Source organism: Sapajus apella, unplaced genomic scaffold, assembly GCF_009761245.1.
Source record: "Sapajus apella isolate SASKATOON/1434 unplaced genomic scaffold, GSC_monkey_1.0 scaffold21, whole genome shotgun sequence".
In the NCBI taxonomy this organism is placed as follows: domain Eukaryota; kingdom Metazoa; phylum Chordata; class Mammalia; order Primates; family Cebidae; genus Sapajus; species Sapajus apella.
The window spans coordinates 14,319,824-14,344,754 of NW_022436961.1; positions in this window are offsets into that span (position 1 = coordinate 14,319,824).

The window sequence follows — 24,931 nt, forward strand, 5'->3', positions numbered from 1 at the left end:
GGCCTTTGGCTGAGGAAGGCAAGGTCAGATGACGGGAGGCTGCTGCCGCAGCAGCCAGAGCAGATGTGCATTGGGCATCCACACTGGAGCAGACACTGTTCAGGGCTTTCTATGCATTATCACAGACAGCTGTGCCATTATCCTATTTTACTCATGAGGAAACTGAGACTGAAAGCGACAAAATATTTCCTTTCGTTTTTTTTTTTTTTTTTTTTTTTTTTTTTTTTTTTTTTTTTTTTTTTTGAGACAAAGTCTTGCTTTGTCACCAGGCGCCAGGCTGGAGTGCAGTGGCGCAATCTCAGCTCACGGCAACCTCCGCCTCCCAGGTTCAAGCAATTCTCCTGCCTCAGCCTCTCGAGTAGCTGGGACTACAGGCACGCACCACCACGCCCAGATAATTTTTGTATTTTTTTAGTAGCGACGGGGTTTCACCATGTTGGCCAGGATGGTTTCGATCTCTTGACCTCTTAATCTGCCCACCCTGGCCTCCCAAAGTGCTGGGATTAATTCCTTAAGTGAATAGAAGAGCTAAGAAGTGAACCTGTCTGTGCGATCCCAGTATTGCTTTTTTTCCCAAAGATTCAGTGACCAGCTACTAAAGGACCTATGCATACTAAAACAATCATTATGTGTCGTATAATCAGTATATAATAGATACATATAAATAGATACACTCCAAGATCCTAGCCTTGGAAAGATTATAATAAATACATATAAATACAGATTAAAGGATCTATGCATACCAAAACATATTTATCACCTTCAGACATACAATGGTGGGGAATCTTTGAATACCTGGTACAATGCTCAGAAAAAAAAATCAATCCTGCTAAGCTACTGGACAAGTTATCAGTTTCCAAAAAGATCCTAGCCTTGGAAAGGTTATAATAGATATATATAAATAGATACACATCCAAGATCCTAGCTTTATAAAAATATATATATAAATACAGATTTTAAAAAATTATATTGCTCAAATATATTATCAAGCTTGAGGGGCATCTGTTTGATCTGTCAGAGACTGAAATGGCTCATGAAAATTGTATTTCTGCAATATCTTTTTCATTCTAATGGTTTTTGCTCTAGGTCTTTTGTTGCTGCTTTCTTTGATATGTGGCAGTTTGCCATTGTTACAACTTCCATTTTTTTCTTGCGTGTTTTTTAGAAGTACTACTTTACATACTAATTATGCAACACATATTGAAAGTCCACATGCATTCACACACACAGCCAAAGGCTTTTCAGTGCCCTGTAGTTCCTGGGTGATCCATTATAATTGCATAGATTCTTGCTTAAGTTACATATGATCATGGTATGGTGATCATATGCCATCTTGTAATCTATATCAAAAGCATCTTACATCAATATTTTCTCTTCCCAGATCCAAAAGCAAATGGATTAATATTTCTCTATACTACTTCTGCTATCTCTTAAAATGTGGATACTTCTTTAATGTCTCTAAATGCCTCATTGGTCCAAGGATTTATTTTAAATTATTTAAATGTACTTTTCAGTAGTTCCTGGTTAAGTAAGTTATCACCTTTTTGCAATAAAAAGATCATTGGGTACTTTTGTGTATGGACATTCCAGAGGATTTACAAGGGTGTCCCAGATCCAGATGTAGTTTCATATTCCCTAAAACATGCATACTAAAACATATTTATCACCTTCAGACATACAATGGTGGGGAATCATTGAATACCTGGTACAATGCTCAGAAAAAAAAATCAATCCCGCTAAGGTACTGGACAAGTTAAAAATGTCTAAAACATCACACCAGCTTCCAAAAAGCAATTGGATAATAATCCACAAAGTCTGTCATTGTTATTGCATGATCACCTTCATTTTCCAATAAGCTTTCAATTCCTGTCCATACTAAGACTAATAGATGAAACAGTGATTGAATCTGGATTTGGAGAGTGTCATTCTAATCTTAAAGAATCTGAAGCTCCGTGGAAAGTAGCTGGCTCTTTGTCTGCAGGAATGATCTTCTGTCCTCCAGTGCCTCCCTTATCCCAGCTGCCATGAGTATAACAGTTCTGGCCATTGTAACTGTTGGACTTTTTGACATAAGTTGTGAATTTATTAGTCAGCAGGGATTTGAATACTTCGGGTGCATGAGTTTTCCTGTGGTTTAGATTTTTTATTTTTAGATAAATATCCCTTTGAACTGAGATAGCAGATGTGTGAAGACAAGAGTCTGATGCTGAGATGCAAGACTGCCTTGTCTGATTTGAAAAGAGGATGGAAAATGTGTATTTTCTGTAGACTGGCTTGACTTCAAAAAGTATCTTTCAGGTCATTTAAAATTTCTTATTTCAAAATTTAGGAAAAATAAGAAAAGATTGCCACAAAACATGTAGTATTGAGATTCGAATTGTCTGTGGTTTAGCCTGTTTTAACTTACTCAACATGGACAAGATAATCACACTTTAAAATTTTTTCAACTATTATTTTATTTATTTGGTTTTTTGAGACAAAGTCTCACTGTGTCACCCAGGCTAGAGTGGAGTGCAATGATGTGATCTCACCTCACTGCAACCTCCACCTGTAGGGTTCAAGCGATTCTCCTGCCTCAGCCTCCTGAGTGCCTGGGATTACAGGCACCCACCACTACGCCCAACTGATTTTTGTACTTTTAGTGGAGACTGGGTTTCACCATGTTTGTCAGGCTGGTCTCGAACTCCTGACCTCAGGTGATCCACCCGCCTCAGCCTCCCAAAGTGCTGGGATTACAAGCATGAGCCACTTCTGCACCTGGCCTCAACTATTATTTTAGATTCAGAGTATATACATGGCAGGTTTGTTACATGGGTTTATTGCACGGTACTCAGGTTTGGGGTATCGATGATCCCATTACCCAGGCAGAGAGCATATTACCCAGTAGTTTTTCAGCCACGTCCCCCTCCTCTCTCTCCCCAGTAGTCCCCAATCTCTGTTGTTCCCATCTTTATGCCAATGTGTGCCCAGAGCTTAACTTGCACTTATGAGTGAAAACATGAGTTATTTGGTTTTCTGTCCCTGCGTTAATTTGCTTAAGAAAATGGCCTCTAGCTGCATCTGTGTTGCTGCAAAGGACATGTTTTCATTCTTTTTAAAGGCTGCATAGCATTTCATGGTGTATGTGTACTACATTTTCTTTTTTCAAGCCACCATTGATGGGCACCTAGGTTGATTCCATGTCTTTGCCAGACAATCACACTTTTGACTTCAAGAATGAGTGACTTGAGATGAGAACCTCCACTGCAGAATTCTAGAAGTTATTTGTATTTACTTATGTTGTGGGAAGATGCTACTTCTCATTTCCCAAGTAAGACAAACTTTGACAAGGATTCTTCTAAGGAGGCAAACCTTTTCAGGCTTGTTCAGCTGAGATCAATTTCTGCAGTCCCTGAAGTGGGAGGATGCAGCTCCTTCCAACTCATGACAGACATCTTCATCTGTTAAACAGGTAGATTCAGAACCCTGGGCTCCCACTTAGACACTGAGGTATATGCGGTGGATTTTGAGCACCATTTGCTGGTTTTCTCTGCAGCTCTATTTCCATTAGTGGATGGAATATTCCTTAGAACATCTAGGTTATGTACTAGAAGGATATCTAAATTAAATGAAGGCAATGAATGGTTCATGTACGCTGAGAGTCTTGCCTAAATGGGCAAATAGATGAGAAGTCCGGAAAAGATCAGAGGCTCTTCCTTGGCCTATCTTCACTTTTTGTATGACTTTTAGATTTAGTAAGTCTCGCTGGTCTAGGATAACTAGGACTTAGTCTAGATCTTCCACATGTCTTGACCAATGTTGGACTTTTCTTCTTGATTAACCTATCATCCCATGCCTAGTGTAATTTAATGCTTGGTGTGCCGCTTGTCAAAGGACTACTCATGTAATTCATCTTCATTACAATTTCTTCAGCTAAATCACTCTCAGCAGACGGTGTTGAAATGCTTTGCTATCACCTTCATCCTCCTCTTATTAGTATTTTATGTGTTGTTCAGTCTCAGCAACCAAAAGAGAGATGAATAAAATCCTTTTGCAGCATCAGTTTTGTTTTTCAAAAGATTTCACTGAAAAGCTGCCGTTCATATGTTAAAGCCTGTGGGAATTTTTCTATACAAAATCTCATGTATAGAATTATCAAATTTACAGAATAAAATTACTTTCTTTAACACTTCATTCACATTTTCCCCTGCCTGGAATACCTATTGTCATCCGCCTGGTAAACTCCTGCTTAAAGAACCATTTAACTATTATCTCCCAGCAAGCCCTTTAAAGAAATTCTCTTTCCTTTACTCAGCTCTTCATTTTTTTGAGACAGATTCTTACTCTGTCACCTGGACTGGAGTGCGGTGATGCCATCTTGGCTCACTGGCTCACTACAACCTCCGCCTCCCGGGTTCAAGCCATTCTTTTGCCTCAGTCCCAAGTAGCTGGGATTACAAGCACCAGCCACCACACCTGGCTAATTTTTGTATTTTTAGTAGAGACAGGATTTCACTGTGCTGGCCAGACTGGTCTTGAGCTCCTGACCTCAGGTGATCTGCCTGACTCAGCCTCCCAAAATTCTGGGATTATGGGCATGAGCCACTGTGCCTGACTGTACTCAGCTCTTCTCTACTGTTATAGAACCTCTGCTTTAGGAAGCCTTCTTTCCTCTGTGTTTTAGCACATTTTGTACATATCATTTTATCATACATATAATGTTATATCACAGTTGATTATCCCACAGCCCAGATTCAGTATTTCTAGGGACTATGTCTTATTCTCTCTGTTATTATAAGCTAGCTCAGAATATGGTGTACTTAGCATCTGCTCACAGATGTATGCTAAATGAGCACATGACTGTGCAGCACAGGGCTTTTCCATTCTGAGCATGAACTGTGATTGTTTTACATTGTGACTGTCTCCCGGTGTCTATTTTCATGAGTGCATGATAAGCCTTACAGGAAAAAGACCAGACCAAAGTCAGGCATGGAAGGTGGGGAAGACAGCAAGATGTCTATTCCCCAAGACTTAGGCTTGATCCCTTTTTAGAAGAGGGACTTTGGCCAAAAACGAAAGAGCTGTTTCCTTAAAGATTTTGTAGGACTCTGGGCCTGTCATTGCTACCCTGAAACCCAGAAAGCATTGTCCCAGACCGGGGGAGATGAGTGCCATTCATGTCTCCACCATAACGCTGGAACCCAGAAAGCATTGTCCCAGACCGGGGGAGAAGAGTGCCATTCATGTCTCCACCATAACCCTGGAACCCAGAAAGCATTGTCCCAGACCGGGGGAGAAGAGTGCCATTCATGTCTCTACCATAACTGTCTGGTTCTGGGAGTGCAGAGATGACTTTAAAAAACTGCATGACAGTTTGTACCTTGAGGTACCAAAACGCTGCTTTGCAAACTCCCAGAGGCAGTGCTCTTGGAAGAAGAAATCTCATGGATTTCTGCAACGCCAAAATTAATGGCAGTGACAAAGGCCAGGCTCTCTTGAAAGTGATCTGCAGGCAGCTAACATTTAAAACAAGGCCAGCCAGGAGGCTGAGGCTGAAGTGAGCTATGATCTTGCCATTGCACTCTAGCCTGTGTGACAGAGCAAGACCTTGTCTCTAAAAAAAAACAAAACAGGCTGGGCAGGTGGATCACCTGAGATCAGGAATTTGAGACCAGTCTGGCCAACATGGTAAAACTTCATCTCTACTAAAAATATAAAAATATAAAAAATATATAAAAATATAAAAATTAGCTGGGCATATGGTAGGTGCCTGTAATCCCAGCTACTCAGGAGGCTGAGAGAGGAGAATTGCTTGAACCTAGGAGGCGGAGGCTGCAGTGAACTGATACGACGCCACTGCATTCCAGCCTGAGTGACAGAGTGAGACTCCAGCTCAAAACAAAACAAAACAAAACAAAAAAACAATTTTTTAACTTAAAATGTCAAAAATTTTTAAAAATTAAAAAGAGACCAGAAGAGAAGACTGTGAGAACACAGGGCCCCTTAGAAAACTCCCAGGATGGATGAAAAGACTTGGGGACAGAGGTTAACGACCAGCCCTCTGCAGGTGGGGCTACCCGCCAGCACCATGGGGTTTAAAGAGAACATAACTTAATTTGTACTGTCTGGTAGGGCCAAGGAAAGCTTGGGTTATAGATGAGTAACAGTTTCATCATTTTGAATAGGGGATATACATAAGATGCTAAAAATCACATGCTATTAGAATTGTGGTTTGATTAAGTGCCTTTATAGACATGTCAAAACATTGACTAGGTGGCTCAGGGTAGGAGAAAGTTCCCCATTTCCTGAGTTTACCACCATGGAATCAATCATTTGAGTGGGCATTGAACATGGAGTGTTCACCTCGAAAGATGAAAGTCCGCAAGAGAAATGTGTTTGACAGGAGGTGGAGGAAAGGGCGGCTGTCTGGCTGCCAGAAACTTCAAAAGGGAATTTACCTTGGTGATTTCACCACAGTCCAGGGGCTGGCCCTTATTTTTTCAGGTTCAGAAACTGAGAAAATTGGTTTTGTCAGCACACGGAGGTAAGATCACTTTATCGGGCCCTCATTCATACGCGCCAAGTTCACAAGAGACGGGTGTGTAAATCAAAATGCCATTTTATTAATTTACAATGACAAGCAAAATCAGCCAAGAGATCAGACACACATTCTGTTTTAAGCACATTCTCTCCATGCAGTGCAATCTAGGTGGGAAGTCAAATGATCATCAGAAGACAGCCTGGAGAGGCTGGAATCAGAGTGAGAAGAGGGAGCTGGCAGCCGGATTAGAAAGTTAAATGAAGCCGATGCTTCACTCTCCACCAAAAGGATACATCTAGCAGGGATGAGACAGATAGGGTTTTTGGGACAGGTCACCCACTCCCGCACAGACCTGGGCGTGCACGCCTTCCTCTGCCTCCTGGACACTTTTGTCTTGTGTTGGCCACACCTCTTGTGATAGACATGTTATGTGCTCTGCAGTGTCAATTCCATTGATTAGGTTACAGCCCAGTTCTTGATCTTTGAGCTTCCCTTCACCCCTCCTACCAAGTGAAGCCAGGAAATGGACAACTGTCTCAGAGTGGCCCTAACTGAGCTTTGGGGTCAGCAGTGGCTATCATGTTCTGCTGAAGTGAGGAAATCTTATGTAATCATGTGTGATCTGTGTGAAAACCAAACAACCTCCCCACCCCAACCCATGCTTTGTCTGTCAATCTTCAGGGCAGGTCCAGTGGCACAGGGGCTAATGAATTGGTAATGATGGATGATCAATACCTTTATCTCAGAACAGTGGCTATTGCTTCTCTGTAAACTATTTGCTACCTTAATTGAACCCAGAGTAAGCGGTGGTTGGGAGCTGAACTGATGAAAGCACTGCTCAAGTCCTAGAATTACAGGCTCATTTTCTGCATTGGCACTCAGACATGGTATCTGAAATGCTCAGGATATTAGCTGACATCTTTGTGAAAAGGAAAAAATTTCCTAAAGATAACGGCCTTGGTTTGGTTTGTGGGGAAAGAAGCCTTCCCTACCTTCATAGCTTTCAGTGCTGCCCATTTGTTCGAATGTGGTCTGACTTCCCCAGCTCAGCCCATCCTTAGACACCTCCCTCACCAATAGGATGGCCATGCCAGCCTCTACTGGCCTTAAATTTTATTAATAGACAGCAATGCAGAGAGCTTTCCATGTGCTAGCCTCTCTTTGCAGCATTTTATATATAAATTCCTTTAACTTTCACAATAATCCTATGCTGTTTGGCACTATGATTGCCTTCATATTACAGATGAGGAAAGGAGACATAGAAATTAAGAAACTTGCCCAAGGTCACTAGCTAATAAGTAGCAGGGCCAGAATCTAACCTGTCAGCCCACTTTCCTATCCACAGTGGTAAACAGAGCTAAAAGGTTTCTGTACATGTATTTAACTCTCCCTGTATTAAAATTTTAGCTGGTGATGCTAAAGTTGCCCTCTGGGTTTCCAGGAATCTGGTTGAAAAAGGGGGTATATTGCCAACATATATTTGTTTCTGCTGTTTGTCCATTCTTGCATAAATCATTAATCTTCTTGGGAGTCAGTTTGTTTAAACTGAGGGGATTAGACAACAGAATGTCTAAGCTCCCTTCTAGTTTTTACTGTCTGAGTTTACTACCATGGTCACCACCGCCACCACTACTACTTTGTATTTGCATGAAGTTTAATAATGTACATAATAATGGAGTTTAACATTGTACATAATAGGCTAGGCATGGTGGCTCACGCCTGTAATCTCAACACTTTGGGAGGCCAAGGCGCGTAGATTACGAGGTCGAGAGATCAAGACCGTCCTGACCAACATGGTGAGACTCTGTCTCTACTAAAAATACAAAAATTAGCTGGGCATGGTGGCGCAAGCCTGTAATCCCAGCTATTCAGGAGGCTAGGCAGGAGAATCACTTGAACCCAGGAGGCGAAGGTTGCAGTGAACCAAGATCACACCACTGTACTTCAGCCTGGGTGACAGAGCGAGAGTCTGTCTCAAAAAAAAAAAAAAGTACATAATAATGTACATACCTATATTTAATTTTTATCATTAAAATGGCCACTGAGCTAAAAAGTAATTTTTGTTTACCTTTTCCAGAGATGTCTGGTATAGTGCTGTGCGTAGTAGGTACTGTTCACTTGCTTACTAACTAACTTGAAGCGATTCTCGTTATCATCCTATAAGATGGGTAGGGAACATTATTATCTTCGTGTACAGATGAACAAACTAATGATTAGGGCAGTTTAATAGCTGACCTGAAATCATAGAGTTTCTTTTATGCTCTCCTTTGTTTCCATTCATCCATCCCTCGGTGGTGTGGTAAATGTACCTGTCCTTCTACAGAAACAAATTCTCAAGCAATAAACAATAGTACAGAGTTTTGCTAGGCAGCTGTCTGCCAGAGAAACAAGAAGATTATGCCTGGCATAATGGGGAACATTTCTAGCTACTCATTTAACAGAACAAATTGTCCTAAGGTGGTTTTTGTGGAGCTATGAAGCAACTGAATGCTGTGGGTACATGCCATTTTCAAATTGCATAATTTGTAGCTAAAGATGAACTTTCAATTGCATTTTGTTTACTGAATTAGAAATTCATGACGTTAAACAATGATTCATGCAAAATCGCCCAGGAGCTTTGTGCAATAATAAGGTAGCTCAAGTGACTCAGACTTCAGTATCTTACAGTGTGTGTATGTGCCTCCTTTTTTGTTATGGCATAAAGTAGTCCACACTTCTGCAAACCACAAATCTAATAGAGATGAAAACAGCAAGTTAAAAATTGGATCCATATTTTGAGTAAGTATGGTTTTATATAGATTCATTAATAACTCTGGCACCAAAGTTTTTCCAAAGAGAAAGGACAAGAGCACTAATGATCTTAAGATCATCCTGAAGTTTAATTCCCTGCGGTTTTGTTCTCTGGGAACTGTTTAGCTCTTCCAAGCTTCACATTCTTCAGACTTTCAGAGAAATGTCGGCCTCAGATGAGATGATCCTCTGGAAAACAGCTCCATAAATATATCAAGTCTAATTATCAGCATGAAAAACCCTTTTTGAGGATGCCTGGAGGTAGTCAGGATCAGAACACAGGAGGAAAGGAAAGGGCTGAAAGAGATGAGAGTTGAAAAAGAGTCATATTAGCTGGAACATGGCCCATTTCCCCTCCAAAGGAAAAGAGTAGACATTTCTGCTTGGTTGTTGGTTATCTGTGTGCTTGCTCTTCTTCCTCGTGAAATGGCTGGACTTCTCTGCAACTGCTGTGCTTCTTCAAAAATGCCTTTGTGAGGCAAGAAATAAATATCTAGACATAGTTCTAGTGGGATATTCTTTATCCCATTCACTCACAGAAGTTCCTATGCTCAGCTAATAGATTGTGAGCCACTTGAGGGCAGGGACATTTTAACATCTCTAGCCCCTTTTTTCTCTGAATTCCTTCTTATTCTCCACAATCAGGTTCACATTGTTTCTTGAAGGAATCTTCAGAGGAGTTCTAAATAATTTTTTAATTAGAAAATAAGGTGTCGGCTGGGCGCAGTGGCTCATGCCTATAATCCCAGCACTTTGGGAGGCTGAGACAGGCGGATCATGAGGTCAAGAGATCGAGACCAACGTGGTGAAACCCCATCTCTACTAAAAAATACAAAAATTAGCTGGGCATGGTGGCACGTGCCTGTAGTCCCAGCTACTGGGGAGACTGAGGCAGGAGAATCACTTAAACCCAGGAGGTGGAGGTTGCAGTGAGCTGAGATCGAGCCACTGCACTCCAGCCTGGCGACAGAGTGAGACTCCGTTTCAAGAAAAGCAACAACAAACAACAACAACAAAATCGCAGTACTTTGGGAGGCTGAGGAGGGAGGACTGCTTGAAGCCAGGAGCTTGAGATCAGCCTGGGCAACATAGGGAGACCCCATCTCTACAAAATAAAAAATTAGTGGGCATGGTGGCCTGCACCTATAATCCCAGCTACTCCAGAGGCTGAGATGGAAGATCACTTGAGTCTGGGAGGTCGAGGCTGCAGTGAGCCATGATTGCACCACTGCACTCCAGCCTGGGTAAAAGAGTGAAACGCCATCTCACAGAAAATAAAAAAAGAAAAAAAGAAGAAAGAATATATGTAATAACGTGTCTTCCATAAACAAGATAACATTTCAGTTCAGATGTTCAAGAGCTGCTGAAGGGTAATGAAACTAGGTATTTTATAGCTTTTACTGCTATGATAGGTTAGTTTTCCCCTTCACATTGTATCTGCTAATTAGTTATTTCTTATAGGAATATTATTTATTTATTTATTTATTATTTTTGAGACAGGGTCTTACTCTATCACCCAGGCTACATTGCAGTGGTGTGATCACTGCTCACTGTAGCCTCAACCTCCTGGGCTCAAGTGATTCTTCCACTTCAGCCTCCTGAGTAGCTGGGACTATAGGCGTGTGCCTCCATGCCCAGCCCCAGCTACTTTTTGTAATTCTAGTAGAGACAGGGTTTGCCATGTTGCCCAGCCTGGTCTTGAACTTCTGAGCTCAAGCAATCTGTCCGCCTCAGCCTCCCAAAATGCTAGGATTACAGGTGTGAAACACCACTCCCGGCCTCTTATAGGAATACTTACTGCATTGATTAGGGATTGCTGCAAAAATGCCTTACAACAAACCACCCCAAAGCGTAATGGAATACAACAACAATCTTGGATTCTCATGGCCTGTAGTCCAATGGAGGTGGCCCACAGAGGCTAGACTCAGCCCAGTGGCTCTGCTTTAAGCTGCAGGCCCATCTGGCTGAGGAGGTTCCTGCTCCTTGTGTCTTCGTCCTTGGGCTTGGGCTGACGATCAACAGTTCCCCCATGGGAGCACTTTCCCTGGTGATGGCACAAGTACAAGAGGCCAAGCAGAAAAATCAAATGTCTTTTGGAGGCTGTTGTGGGTTGTACTGTGTGCCCCAAAAAGATATGTCGAAGTCCTAATTCCTGCCCACCTCCTACCTGTGACTATGACCTAATTTGGAATAGGGTCTTTGTAGATGTAATTAAGTTAGGGTGAGTTCATACTAGTGGTGAGACTGAATCTAGTGACTGTTGTCCTTATAAAACAAGGGAAGTTTGGACACAGACACCCAGGGTGAATGTCATGGGACAGTGAAAGCAGAGATTACAGATCACTGACACAACCAAGATGCACCAAGTATTGCCTGCAACCACCAAAAGCCAGGAGACAAATGTGGAACAGAGCCTCTCTCTGAGCCTGCAAGAAGAAACCAACCCCACCAAAGGCTTTATTTTGGATTTCTGGTCTCCAGAACCACCATGAGAAAATACGTTCTGGTTTTTGTTTGTTTTGTTTTGTTTTTGAGACGTAGTTTCACTCTTTTTGCGCAGGCTGGAGTGCAATGGCACAACCTTGGCTCACTGCAACCTTCGACTCCTGGGTTCAAGCAATTGTCCTGCCTCAGCCTCCCCAGCAGCTGGGATTACCCACCACCATGCTCGGCTAATTTTGTGTGTGTGTGTGTGTGTGTGTGTGTGTGTGTGTGTGTGTGTGTATTTTTAGTAGAGTCAGGGTTTCACCATGTTGTCCAGGCTGGTCTCGAACTCCTGACCTCAGATGATCCACTCACCTCAGCCTCCTGAAGTGCAGGGATGACAGGCATGAGCTACTGCACCTGGCCCATTTCTGTTTTAGGTCACTAAATGTGTAGTAATTTGTGATGGCAGTCCTGGGAAACTAATACAGGATCTAAGTCATCACTTCTGCCCACATTCCCTTGCCCAAGTGGGGCACATGGCTAAGTCCAAAATAAAGGTGCAGAAAGAACATGCTAAAGAAAATATTTTAAAATAAAAAAATAATAAGAAAGAACATGCTGAACTATTATGAGGAACATGGATATAGGGAGGGGTGGGAAACTGGAAATAGTACTTTGATCCACCATGCAAAAAATTCAGATTTGTGTCCTGAAGCATCTTTAGATTGGACAGTAGAATCTAATGGCTAATAAAATGGGTCTTATATTAAGAGAGAATTGATCTAACACTTCCCAGCTGCATCATCTCAGGCAGATTATTTCACCTTCGAGCATCAGTTTCTTTATTTGTAAAACTAAAAAATATCATATCTATCTTACAGGGCTCTTATTAATATTGATATAGAAGTTAAAAAGGAATTATTGGGCAGACAGTGAGGGTAAGGAAGTCCTCGGTAAGGTTTTCCTATTAAGGAAAAGCAGCCTCCAAATCATTTTCTTTTCTATCTAAGAGCAGTCTGTAAAATCAAGCTACAGACATAGACAAGCAAGCTCAAAGCTTACATGGGTGAATGCTGGCAACTGTGCCACTAGGAAGAGGCTGTCTGGGACTAGGTATGTTCAAAATCGTGGCTCCATCTTCCCTTCTCCTTTCCAGCCAGGGCACAGTAAGGAACAGACAACATAGCCCTAGCCAGGCAAAGATCTTATTGGCATCATAAGATTAGGGTGGGGTGGCCAGATTCCTCTTGTGCTGTGTAAACGTCACACTTGGTCCAACCAATCTGTGGGCCCTATGTAAATCACACACTGCCTCCTCAAGCCTGTCTGTAAAATCCAGTGCACTCCTCCACAGTCCAGAGGTCCCACTCAGACACCCCTCTCCAAAAGAAGAGAGAACTCTTCTCTTTTCTCTACCTTTTGCCTATTAAACCTCCTCTGCTAAGCCTACTTCTTGTGTCTGCATCCTTGATTCCCTTGGTGTGAGACAATGAACCCCAGGTATTTATCACAGACAGTGATGCTGCTTCAATATTAATTGAATTGATATTTGTGGAGTTTTTATTTCAGTTGTGAACATATAGTAGGGGCCAATAAATGCTACCTGTTACCATTATTATTGCTACAATAATACAGCAGCAAAGGACTTGGAAATACAGGTAGTATTTTTCTTCTGGGACTTTAGAGGTGAGAGAAAGACTGGCTATGCCAAAGGGAATATTTAAATGTTGATTTATGAAGCATAGTTTGAGATACACAAATGATCCATTGGGTGGGTCTGGCTTGCATCTCATGAAGAAAAGGAGGAGCTTATTTGCCTAGAGAGTACGTAGTTAGTTTCAGAGGTCTTTAAACTGAATATAAAGGAGGGTGAGATCAAGTTCCCAACTACAGACGTATCAGGATGGGGGTTTTTCAGAAAATTCACATGGGAAGACATTGAGGAGGGAAGGTGGCATGGCTGTAACAAGACTTGAAGCTTTGCCATGTAAGTGCCAACATGTAGAGCCTTGAAATTAAGTGGTTTTAACATGAAAATATAATATCAGGAACTGATTGCCTCAACCTGGAAGATGGAACTCAGGCCAGGAGTGATGGCTCACGCCTGTAATCCCAACACTTTGGGAGGCCAAGGCAGATGGATCACGAGGTCAAGAGATCAAGACCATCCTGGCCAACATGGTGAAACCTGTCTCTGCTAAAAATACAAAAATTAGCTGGGCATGGTGGCGTGTGCCTGTCCCAGCTACTCAGTACAAACTCCATAAGGTTGTTGCAAGGATTAAATGTGATGAAGTATGAAGTCCTCCCCATTCCACCACACATTTCCACTATTATCTTTATTTTCCTAGCATCTGCTAAAAGCAGATATTGCCCCTATGTTTCATCTAATTATGAAACATACAGAAAACTCCAGTAGTAACATGGCCTGAGTTTCTTTTCTTTGACCTCTGCCCACAGGTTCTCCCAAATTTCCTTGGACTTGCGGCTCACCCGGCAGTAAACATTTCTCGGGGCATAGGGCCACACCATATCTCCCTTTCACAAGCTGGCTTCTCCTAAAAGGGTGTATTCATCCCATCCCCATTCTAAAATCCTGAGTTTCATTTTTTTTTCTTTTTATGAGACGGAGTCTTGCTCTGTCGCCAGGCTGGAGTGCAGTGGTGGTGATCCCAGCTCACTGCAGCTTCCACCTTCTAGGTTCAATTGATCCTTCTGCCTCAGCCTCCCGAGTAGCCAGGACTACAGGTGCACAACACCAGGCCTGCCTAATTTTTGTATTTTAATAGAGATGGGATTTCACCATGTTGGCCAGGCTAGTCTTGAATACCTGGGCTTAAGTAATATAATCCACCTACCTTGCCTCCCAAAGTGCTGGGATTACAGGCATGAGTCACTGTGCCTGGCCTCACCTTTCTTTATATTCTGCTCCCACTACCTAAAAGCGAATAGATCACTTCTATCTTTATGACCATGGGAAATTTTCGCAAAAAGGTTACCCTGAGACTAAAGTGGATGGTGATCAGAGCCAGCTGCTTGGTGCTGAAGGGCCAAGAAACCTGGGCTTAAGTGGCCCACGATGGAGAATTAGCACATGAGCCAGAAGGTACATAAACAGTCTATGCTTTTACCAATTTGCAAGCAAAGTCACACCTTTGTTCAAAAAATGATAACTGCCCTCTTATTATGTGTACTGGCATCATTTCTTGAACCAATTATGCAATTTTGCACCTTTGAACCTTTGAAGAGGCTGTTTCACTGCTTGGAATATCATTTCATCTCTGCTCTGCCTGGTAGACTTCTACTCTTCCTTCAAGGGTCAGCCCAAGTGGCATTCCTCTTTTGAAATTTCTTCTGTCTCCCTGACCAGCTGTGGGCTCTTTGGGGCCAAGATATTGGCTTCCTAACCCGGTCTGGGCACTTTAACTTAGCACAGGACTTGACACAAGGTCAGTATCAATGCATGTTGAACTGCTGTATCCACAAATGTAAGTCCATATGTGACTCACTAGAAAATGATCAAGATGTAGTTCAGGTGCAGTGGCTCACACCTGTAATCCCAGCATATTGGGAGGATGAGGCAGGAGTTCGAGACCAGCCTGATCAATCTGGTGAAACACTGTCTCTACTAAAAATACAAAAACATTAGCTGGGTGTGGTGGCATGCGCCTATAATCCTAGCTAGTCAGAAGGCTGAGGGAGGGGAATTGCTCGAATCCAGGAGGCGGAGGTTGCAGTGAGCTGAGATTGCACCACTGAACTCCAGCCTGGGTGACAGAGCAAGACTCCATCTCAAAAAAAAAAAAGAAAAAGAAAAGAAAATGATCAAAATGTAATAAACAGAACACTGGGCTATTTGTCTAGTGATTTGGAAGAATGCTATTGCTTATCCTAATTGAAAAGCAAAAGTTAAAGATGCATGCAACCTATTTTCTTTTGAAGGAAAATTTGTCTTGCTGCTTTATGCAACTAAGTAAAATATGCTCGTAAAACAATCTGTTCTGAGAATGGCAGATGTTTCAGAGGAATAAGTTCTCTGTGATTTCATTACCTAACTTTCTTTAAAGATGACTGGAAAGACAAAATATGATAGAGATGAGGGGAATGGCTCCAAATATTACAGAGTAAAGCAGAATAGCTGAGCAGGAATTTGTCATTAAGAAAGATTTATGCAAATCTCAAGAGCACCTTAAAAGTTAATCTTAAAAATATCCCTTTAGTCTGAGCAGATTGTACTTAAGAAAATCATTTTGGCTAAAACTATGGAAAAATAAATTTTATTACATCATTTAAAGGAACATAATATACACTTATAATAGTGGTTTAGGATTTATTGTTTTAGGTAAAGTCCTGCCCCAAATGTTTTTCATTGATATATCCTGCCTACGTGTTTTCTATGTTATTTGTGAAAGTTCTTATTTCAGCTAAAATATGTTAGTTATAATAAATCATTCAAAATTATTTCTCAAGCAAAATGTTATTTTTTTTAGGAAAAACATCTGTTCTTTTTGGAAGATGAACCAATTAAATGTTGGGTTGTCAGTCAGAATTCATAGGCTAGGAAATGGTGAGATCTAAGTATACAGTTGCTTAGGTAGGTATAGAACAAAAGCAATTATCAAAAATAAATCTCATTACTTGATTCAGACCCTTGCTGTAATCAACTAAGAAAATAAATCACCACATCTTGAAATGTGAATTTTACATATTTATCTATCTCATATTCCCTGCATAGAGTATAAAAAGAGTGAACAATAACTTTCTTTTCTTGTTTTTTGTTTTTTTGTTTGTTCGTGACGTGGAGTCTCTCTGTGTCACCCAGGCTAGAGTCAGTGGCTCAGTTTTTACTCACTGCAACCTCCGCCTCTGGGATTCAAGTGATTCTCCTGCCTCAGCCTCCCAAGTAGGTGGGACTATGGGCATGTACCACCACATCCAGCTAATTCTTGTATTTTCAGTAGAGATGGGGTTTCACCATGTTGGCCAGAATGGTCTCAATCTCTTTACCTTATGATCCACCTGCCTCGGCCTCCCAAAGTGTTGGGATTACAGGCGTAAGCCTCCACACCCAGCCAATGAACAATAACTTTCAAGTCCATACCAGACATATGGTGGCAATGTGGCCTCCTCCTAAGCTTAGGTGGCTCTGTGCTATTGTCTCTTCTCTTTGTGAGGACTTTCTATGTAGACCTTAGAGATAAAAATAGACGAGTCAAATATAAGAATTGAAAGTATTTTAAAAGATTATTTACAAGAGCTGCCACGTATTGAGTGCTTACTACGTTCTAGTCACTGGAAAGCATCTCATGTGGATTATCTCATTTATATCTCAAAACAACTCTATAAAGTCAATATTATCAGCTCCAGGCTTACAGATAAGGAAAGTAAGGCTAAATAAGTAAACGGACTAAAGTCTTACAGCTGTGGTAGTGTTGCAGTTTTCTCACTTCTGTTTGGCAAGTGGGAGGGAGTGATACAAGTCTTTCACTCCCACTGCCCACAAGCTCTGGGTTTTTGTCCCTGTCCAAGAAGAAGGCATGTGGACACCAGATGGTGAGTAAGGCAGAGTTGGATTTATTAAGGGACAGAAAAGCTCAAGCACAGAGAGGGGACCTGAAAGAAGGTTGCCAGCTGTAAGGCTGAGTCTAGGGTTTTTATGTACTGGAAGAGGGAGGTGTACACTGACTGGTCTGCAGGCCATCTTGGAGAAAGTGCCACACAGAAACACGTATGACAGTGTAAAGAACCAATTGAAGACAGAGGTGAAGGCTTGGTCTGGGACCTTGGCCCAGAACCAGTCAGGGGCTGAAGTGAAAGGTTGGCCCCAGACCTTGGCCTAGGACCAATCAGGGGCTGAAGGGAAAGTTTGGCTGGAGACTTTGGACCCAAACCAATCAGAGGCTGAAGTGGTGATGCACCCTATGTAAATGAAGACAGCCCATGGCCAATAGCAGAAAGGTAGCCATATTTATAATAGGTGAAAAGTAAGAGCCAAAAAGGAGTGGAATTTGGTCATTTGGTATCACAGAGTAGGCATTTTCATTCAAGGATACAGGTTCTTTCTTATTTAGGGCCTGCAGTTTAATTTCCACGATGTTCTTTGCTTGAAGGAGCTTTAGCAAGGACCCATCCTAACTGTGTGCCTGACTGGTTTCTTCCTGCCACCCCTCTCAGTAGAGCTGGAATTAGGACCCAGGTTGGACCCTGGAGTTCTTCTTGACATGAACATTACATTATTACATGTTACTTCTCATTTAAATTGCTCTTGCAAAAATCCCACCAGGCAATCTAGGCCATGTTTTAATACTTTCATGTCATTAGTAACTCTGTAAGATCAGAGATGGTGGTTTTTTTTTTTTTCCCTGACAACTATCTTCAAGACACTTTACACAGCCTTGCCAGCTGTTCATTACTTGTGGCTGCTTGTATTTGTTATTTTTATTATTATTTTTTTGAGACTGGGTCTCACTCTGTCATTGAGGTAGGAATGCAGTGGTGTGATCATAGCTCACTGCAGACCTGACCTCCCAGGCTCAAGCAGTCCCCCTGCCTCAGCCTCCCAAATAGCTAGGACTACAGGCATGCACTGCCATGTCTGGCTAATATTATGTTTTTTGTAGAGATGAGGGTCCTTCTATATTTCCCGGGTTGGTCTCAAACTCCTGGCCTCAAGTGATCCTCCCACCTGGGCCTCTGTAATCCTGTTGGGATTACAAGCATGAACGACCATGCCCAGCCAAGCATAAGCACATTTGTTAAATGAACAAACTCTCTTAATAGGACTTGAGTATATCAAACTTTGATGTGTACGGAACTTGAGTGAATCATTTAACTATATTAGCCTTCTGATCCATTAAGAAGCATGGCTTTTAACAGATGGGAAACCCTGAAGCCTAAAAAGATTGAAGGAGCTGACCAAACTTATATAGCAGCCAGTGGCTTTTACCAAATCACTTCTCTCTCAGGTCTATGCTTGATGCCAAAAAAAAGTCTGTCTCCTTGGTCTCTGATTTTCTATCTCTCCATCCCTCTTTCCCTTTCCATCTCCTACTTCATCTTTGTCCCTTGGAAGACAGAGAGGCAGGGACTATACCATTTTGCATACCTTAACTATCTCTAAATCCCCAGAACCTAGGCAGCTTTATTTTATTTTATTTTTTTGAGACAGAGTCATGCTTTGTCACCCAGGCTGGAGTGCAGTGGCATGATCTGAGTTCACGGCAACCTCCAGTGCCTTCAAGCAATTCTCCTACCTCAGCCTCCTGAGTAGCTAGGACTACCTTTGTGCCACCCCATGCTCAGCTAATTTTTGTATTTTTAGTAGAGACAGGGTTTCACCATGTTGGCCAGGCTGATCTTGAACTCCTGACCTCAAGTGATTCACCCTCCTCAGCCTCTCAAACTGCTGGGATTACAGGCATGAGCCACCATGCCTGGTCCCTAGGAGGCTTTTAAAAATACTTGTTAATTAAATGAATGTGTCAATAACTTAAACATATGTTTTGACCCCAAACACCATCATTCTTTCCTTTTGTGGGTCTGAGACCACTTTCTGCAATACGAATGGTTTCTGTAAGCCATACTTTTGTGAAACAACATGGAGAAGGTACAGAAAAAAAACAGTTGCCTGATGTAATTTGATGACCTCCTGAAGTCTGTAGTTAGTTATGTATGTACTTACATATGTATGTATGTTTTTGAGACCAGTCTCACTTTGTCACCCAGGCTGGAGTGCAATGGCATGATCTCAGCTCTCTGCAACCTCTGCCTCCTGGGTTCACGCAATTCTCCTGCCTTAGCCTCCCAAGTAGTGGGGACTACAGGTACATGCCACCACACTCAGCTACTTTTTGTATTTTTAGTAGAGACGGGGTTTCACCATGTTGGTAAGGATGGTCTTGATCTCTTTTTTTGGCGGGGGGGATTAGGGAGAATGGAGTCTTGCTCTGTCCCCAGGCTGGTGTGCAGTGGTGCAATCTCAGCTCACTGGAGCCTCCACCTCCAGGGTTCAAGCAGTTTTCCTGCCCCAGCCTCCTGAGTTGCTGTGATTATAGGCACGAACCACCACACCCAGCTAATTTTTGTATTTTTGGTAGAGACAGAATTCCACCATGTTGGTCAGCCTGGTCCCGAACTCCTGAACTCATGATCTGCCTGCTCAGCCTCCCAAAGTGCTTGGATTACAGTCACGAGCCACTGCCCCCGGCCTGTAGGTAGTTATTTATTTATTTATTTTTAGATGGAGTCTTGCTCTGTTGCCCAGGCTGGAGTACAGTGGTGTGATCTCAGCTCACCACAACCTCCGCCTCCCGGATTTCAGCGATTCTCCTGCCTCAGCGTCCCAAGTAGCTGGGACTATAGGCGTGCACCACCACGCCCAGCTATTTTTTTTTTTCTTTTTTTTTGTATTTTTAGTAGAGACAGGGTTTCACCATTTTTGGCCAGGATGGTCTTGATCTCTTGACCTCGTGATCCACCTGCCTCGGCCTCCCAAAGTGCTTATTTTTTAATCACTGAGAAATTGTACCTGTGTTAGCTGATTTGCTTCCTCATCTCATTAATTAGTACAGCTGAGTGTAATGTTCAGTACTCTGATCTTACATTAGCCTTCCAGAGAACCTCCGAAGCAATCAGGACCAATGTACAGATGGAGTGGGACTATGTTGAATTCTACCTTTCCTAAAAGCCACTGACAGTCCTCCACACGTGGCTGTTTGTGTTCTGGGGTATAAAGAAACAGATTTTTTTCCCCCTACAAATCACAAAGTTTCCATTTTGTAAAAATGCAGGTCATGTGCAATAGCAGGTGCACAATTGCTCATTGAATTCCGGCTCTAAGGACCATATTGTGACTCTTTCGGTCTTATAAATGTGCTTCCTTGCTCTTTAGGAAGATTTCAAGAATAAATTTGGGAAATATTAAAAGGCTAGCACCTTGTGCTCATCTGTAATTGGGCTAATTTGTGGGCTTTCTTTGGATGAGCTTCTTCGTGTTTTGGGAACGAGGTAGTTAAGGTACCTCTAATGATTCCTGCCAAGTTTTGTCTGAAAAAAAAGTATTTTTGCAGGTAGCATTAGACATCTGCTGTGAGCTAGCAATGCCAATGTTAGTGGTAGGAATGAAGAAGGCTTCTCAATATTTTGAACAAACTCAAGAAAATCTTGGTGTCACTTGACCTCATAAGAATCATTGGGGAGAGACATTTCAGAGACAATATCTTCCCACCTACAAAACAAATCTATGCCTGCAGGCTGCTTACACATGCACAAGTCAATGTCATCACAGGTTGTTTTCGTCTTTAATGTGAAGATCTTCCAAAGACAAGAAAGTGCAGTGTATGCTCTTAGTGTCTGTTTTGTGTTGCACCATAAGCTAGAAAGTAAATAAGTAAATAAATGGAGGATAACCACCCCTCTTGTCCTGAAAGTGTAGCAGGAAGAACACAAGGCAGACAAATCTAAGAAGCTGTGTCACCCAGTGCTATCTGGGAAAGTGATGATGGTGAAAAAAGGTGAAGTGAGGCACTTATACAGTCACAGTAAGACAGTCTAGGTTGTAATAAGTTCATTTATCAATTCTCATGGCCCTCATATGTTCACCTCATTTTAATGTGGGAGGGACAGGGTTTCTGTTTTCTATAACTTTTCTAGGTAATTCTGACTCTTAAGAAGATTTTCTATGTTATGGTGATAACGGTTATTTTTCTTCATAGTACAGAAGGCTGCACCTTCTTTCTCTAGTCCCCATCCTGAAAGGAGGCAGAAGTGCTATTGCTCAAGTTGGGGAAGAGGAAGCTACACTTGCACAGAACTTAATGTTTTAAAAGTGCTTCCTGGCTAGACACAGTGGCTCATGCCTGTAATCCTAACACTTTGGGAGGCCAACATAGGTGGATCACTTGAGGCCAGGAGTTCGAGACCAGCCTGGCCAGTTTGATCATTACACATCATAGGTTTGTATCAATATCACATGTACTCCATAAATATGTATAACTTGTGCATCTACAGTAATTAAAAATGAATAATTTTAGAAAGAAAAAATGTCAATCCCAATAATTTCTATCTCTCCTACATGCAAAGTTCACTAACCTGCCTGGTAAGGTCGCCTAAAGTCTCATCCCTTTACAGCATCAGTCAGGAGTCCAGTATCTCATTGTCTAAATTGGGTCCAGGGGAAAATAAAGTTTCTCAGGGGTGGTTCTTTAATAACAGCTTTTCAAACACATTTCCTCTCAGTTGGAAGACCTGTGAATTAAAGAGACAAGTTGTCTGCAGCCACACACCCAACATACATTAGTGAAACAGGAATATGAAAACTGCTAGAAACCGGCCCAGTAAAGAGGAAGAAAAGAGAGGACATACAGGATACAGTGGGCCACAGCAATTCTTAAATCAAGCAAGACAGCTTCTTAGTTAAGACTCAAGACCTGGGCAGATTCTCCATGGCTCTTGGCTATGCCCACTGAACATTTGTTTCTACTTTCAGAATCAGTCTTCCATTTCCATCAAAGGTAGCCTGTGTGTGCAGCTGAGATGCTTTCTCAGCCTGCTTTCTGCTTATAGAAGTTTGGGGATCCAAAGTCCTCTTTATAATTTGTTCTCTTTCTATTTCTTTTAGTTCAAGCTGGAGGTATTTTTGCCAATACAATTCTTATAAAATTGTTATATATCTCCCATGAATCTTACGGCATTTATGCCACTAGACAAAAGCCATATCCAGAAATCTCTTTGATATAAACCTTTGGGCTTTTGCTGAGATGAGGAAGGGACAATGCCCTTAACCTTCTTAGAAGCCTTATCTGACTAACAATGGCCTGAGACACTGCTTTAGATATATCTAAAGTTCTAACAGCTGTTTTTGTTACAATCAGACCCTCAGGTTCATCTTTATATCATGTTTTCCTCACACTTCCCTGGATTTTATCTGTACATAGATGCCTTTTCTTAATTTTAGGATCATTTGCCATCTAGAGATGCTGGGAATTTTCCAACTATCAAGCTTCATCTTCTTTCTGCTTAACAGTCTTCCTGTGGCCTCTATACACTCACATTTTATTTTCAGCAGAATAAAGAAACCATGTGGCACCATCCACATTCTTCCAGGAAATCTCAGCTAGACTACCTACTTCATTAGGCAGTTTTTTATTTTTCCGTGTTAGGACAGGTAACAGTATTGCTACTTTGTGCTGTTTTATAACAGCTCTTTTCTCCATTTTAAAATAACATTTCCCCTACTTTTGTTTTTAGTTCTCAAAGGCCCTCAGGCTTCTACTAACAGTATCTATAATATTCTTTAGGCTTTTACTAACACTATCCTCAAAATCCTTCCAGCTCCTGACCAATACTCAGTCTAGATTTATACCCACATTTTTAGTTTTTTGTTATGACTTACTTGACTTCCAGGTACTAAAGCCTTCATAGTCCGGATAAACTCCAAAACTTAGCACCTAAAGCAATAATAAACATTGTACATAGTTTTGGTGTATCAGGAATTCAGGAGTGATGTAAGCAGGTGGTTCTGGTTTTGAGGTCTCTCATGAACTTACTGTCAAGGTGTTGACTGGGGGCCAAAGTCACCTGAAGGCTTGACTGTGTAGAGGATCTTCCAATGTGGCTCAGTCCAGTGGTTGGCAAGGTATGCTGGTGTTGGCTGGTTCCTGGCCCTAAGGCTGCTTGAGTGTCATCATTAATTGTATCATGAGAGCTGGCTTCTTCCAGGGCAATTGATCTAAGAGAGTTAGCTGAAAGCCCCAATGTCTCTTTATAACTTAGTGTTAAAACTCATATACCACCATTTCAGCAAAATCCTAGTTGTTACACGATCAGCCCTACTGAACATGGGAGGAGATTATAAAAGGATATGAAAACTAGGATGCAGGGTTATTAGGGACTGTCTCAGAACCTGGCTATTAGTATTTTTCTCATTGTTTTTTCCTATAATTAATAATTACCTGATTTGTTTGTTTGATTAGCTTCACATGTCTTAATCTTTATTTTTTCTCTAAGGCTTCATCGTCTTTCAAATACCTGGGAATTATTTTTGCAAACCTTGAAATGTATCCGATTATTTCTGCTTCCAGTATTTTCTTATGGACATCATTCTTCATATTCCTCCATCTTTTTTGGGAGTGGGTGGATGGTGTCTCACTCTGCTACCCAGGCTGGAGTGCAGTGGCTCAATCTTGACTCACTGCAGCCTCCACCTCCTGGGTTCAAGCAATTCTCCCACTGCAGCCTCCTGCGTAGCTAGGAATACAGGCGCCTGCCACCACACCTGGCCAATTTTTGTATTTTTAATAGAGAGAGAGTTTCTCCATGTTGGCCAGGCTGGTCTCGAACTCCTGACCTCAAGCGATCCCCCCACCTCTGCCTCCCAAAGTGCTGGGATTACAGGAATGAGTCACCATGCCTGGCCATATTTCTCCATCTTTCTGCTCCGTCCAGGCTCATTCCTTCCCAAGTTTGATGCACAGTTGAGATCTCAGGACTTCCCTTCACCATTATTTTATATTATTTTCTGGATCCCACATTTTCCTTTGTGTTGAGTTTCTTATTTTTGCCAAAACATAGGCTCCAGGAGTTTGAACAGTGCATGGGAGAAAAAGTTTGTGAGTTCTGTGTTTGAAATGTCTTTATCCACCCTCACTTGTTCCTTGGCTGTCCTTGCATATGTAAAATTGAAGAACTAAAAAGATGACTAAAGCTTGGTGAATATGGGTGCAATTTGTCAAAGTGTAGGCTCCTTTGTAAGGTATCAAGGAGCATATGGGTTTTATTTTTATTTTTCCATTGGTAGACTCTCAATTTTCATTGTGCAGAGATCATTCCTCTGGTGCTGATTAGTTTCTCCAAAGAAGAATTTTTCACTCTCTTCCCTGGGGTGGGAGGGATATACCCATGACTGCTGCCTTCCAGGACCAGGGCTGAGGTGGAGGGCTGGGAGCCTCAAAGTTCAGCAAGCCGGCACTCAAACACCCTGGGTTGCGGCATCAGGCCTTCTCTGTCTTCAGCTGTTCCCTAATCTTCATTTCAGTTTCTCCAGAATACAAAACAAATATCTCCCATTGCTCATGGGAGAGTGAGCAGAGGGGCAGTTACCTGACTCTTCAGAGTGGGCTGGATCCTTCTGGTTCAGCAGCTCAGCGTGGAACCTTCCAAAGGACTCACCTGTTTATCATCACCCACCCCCATCTG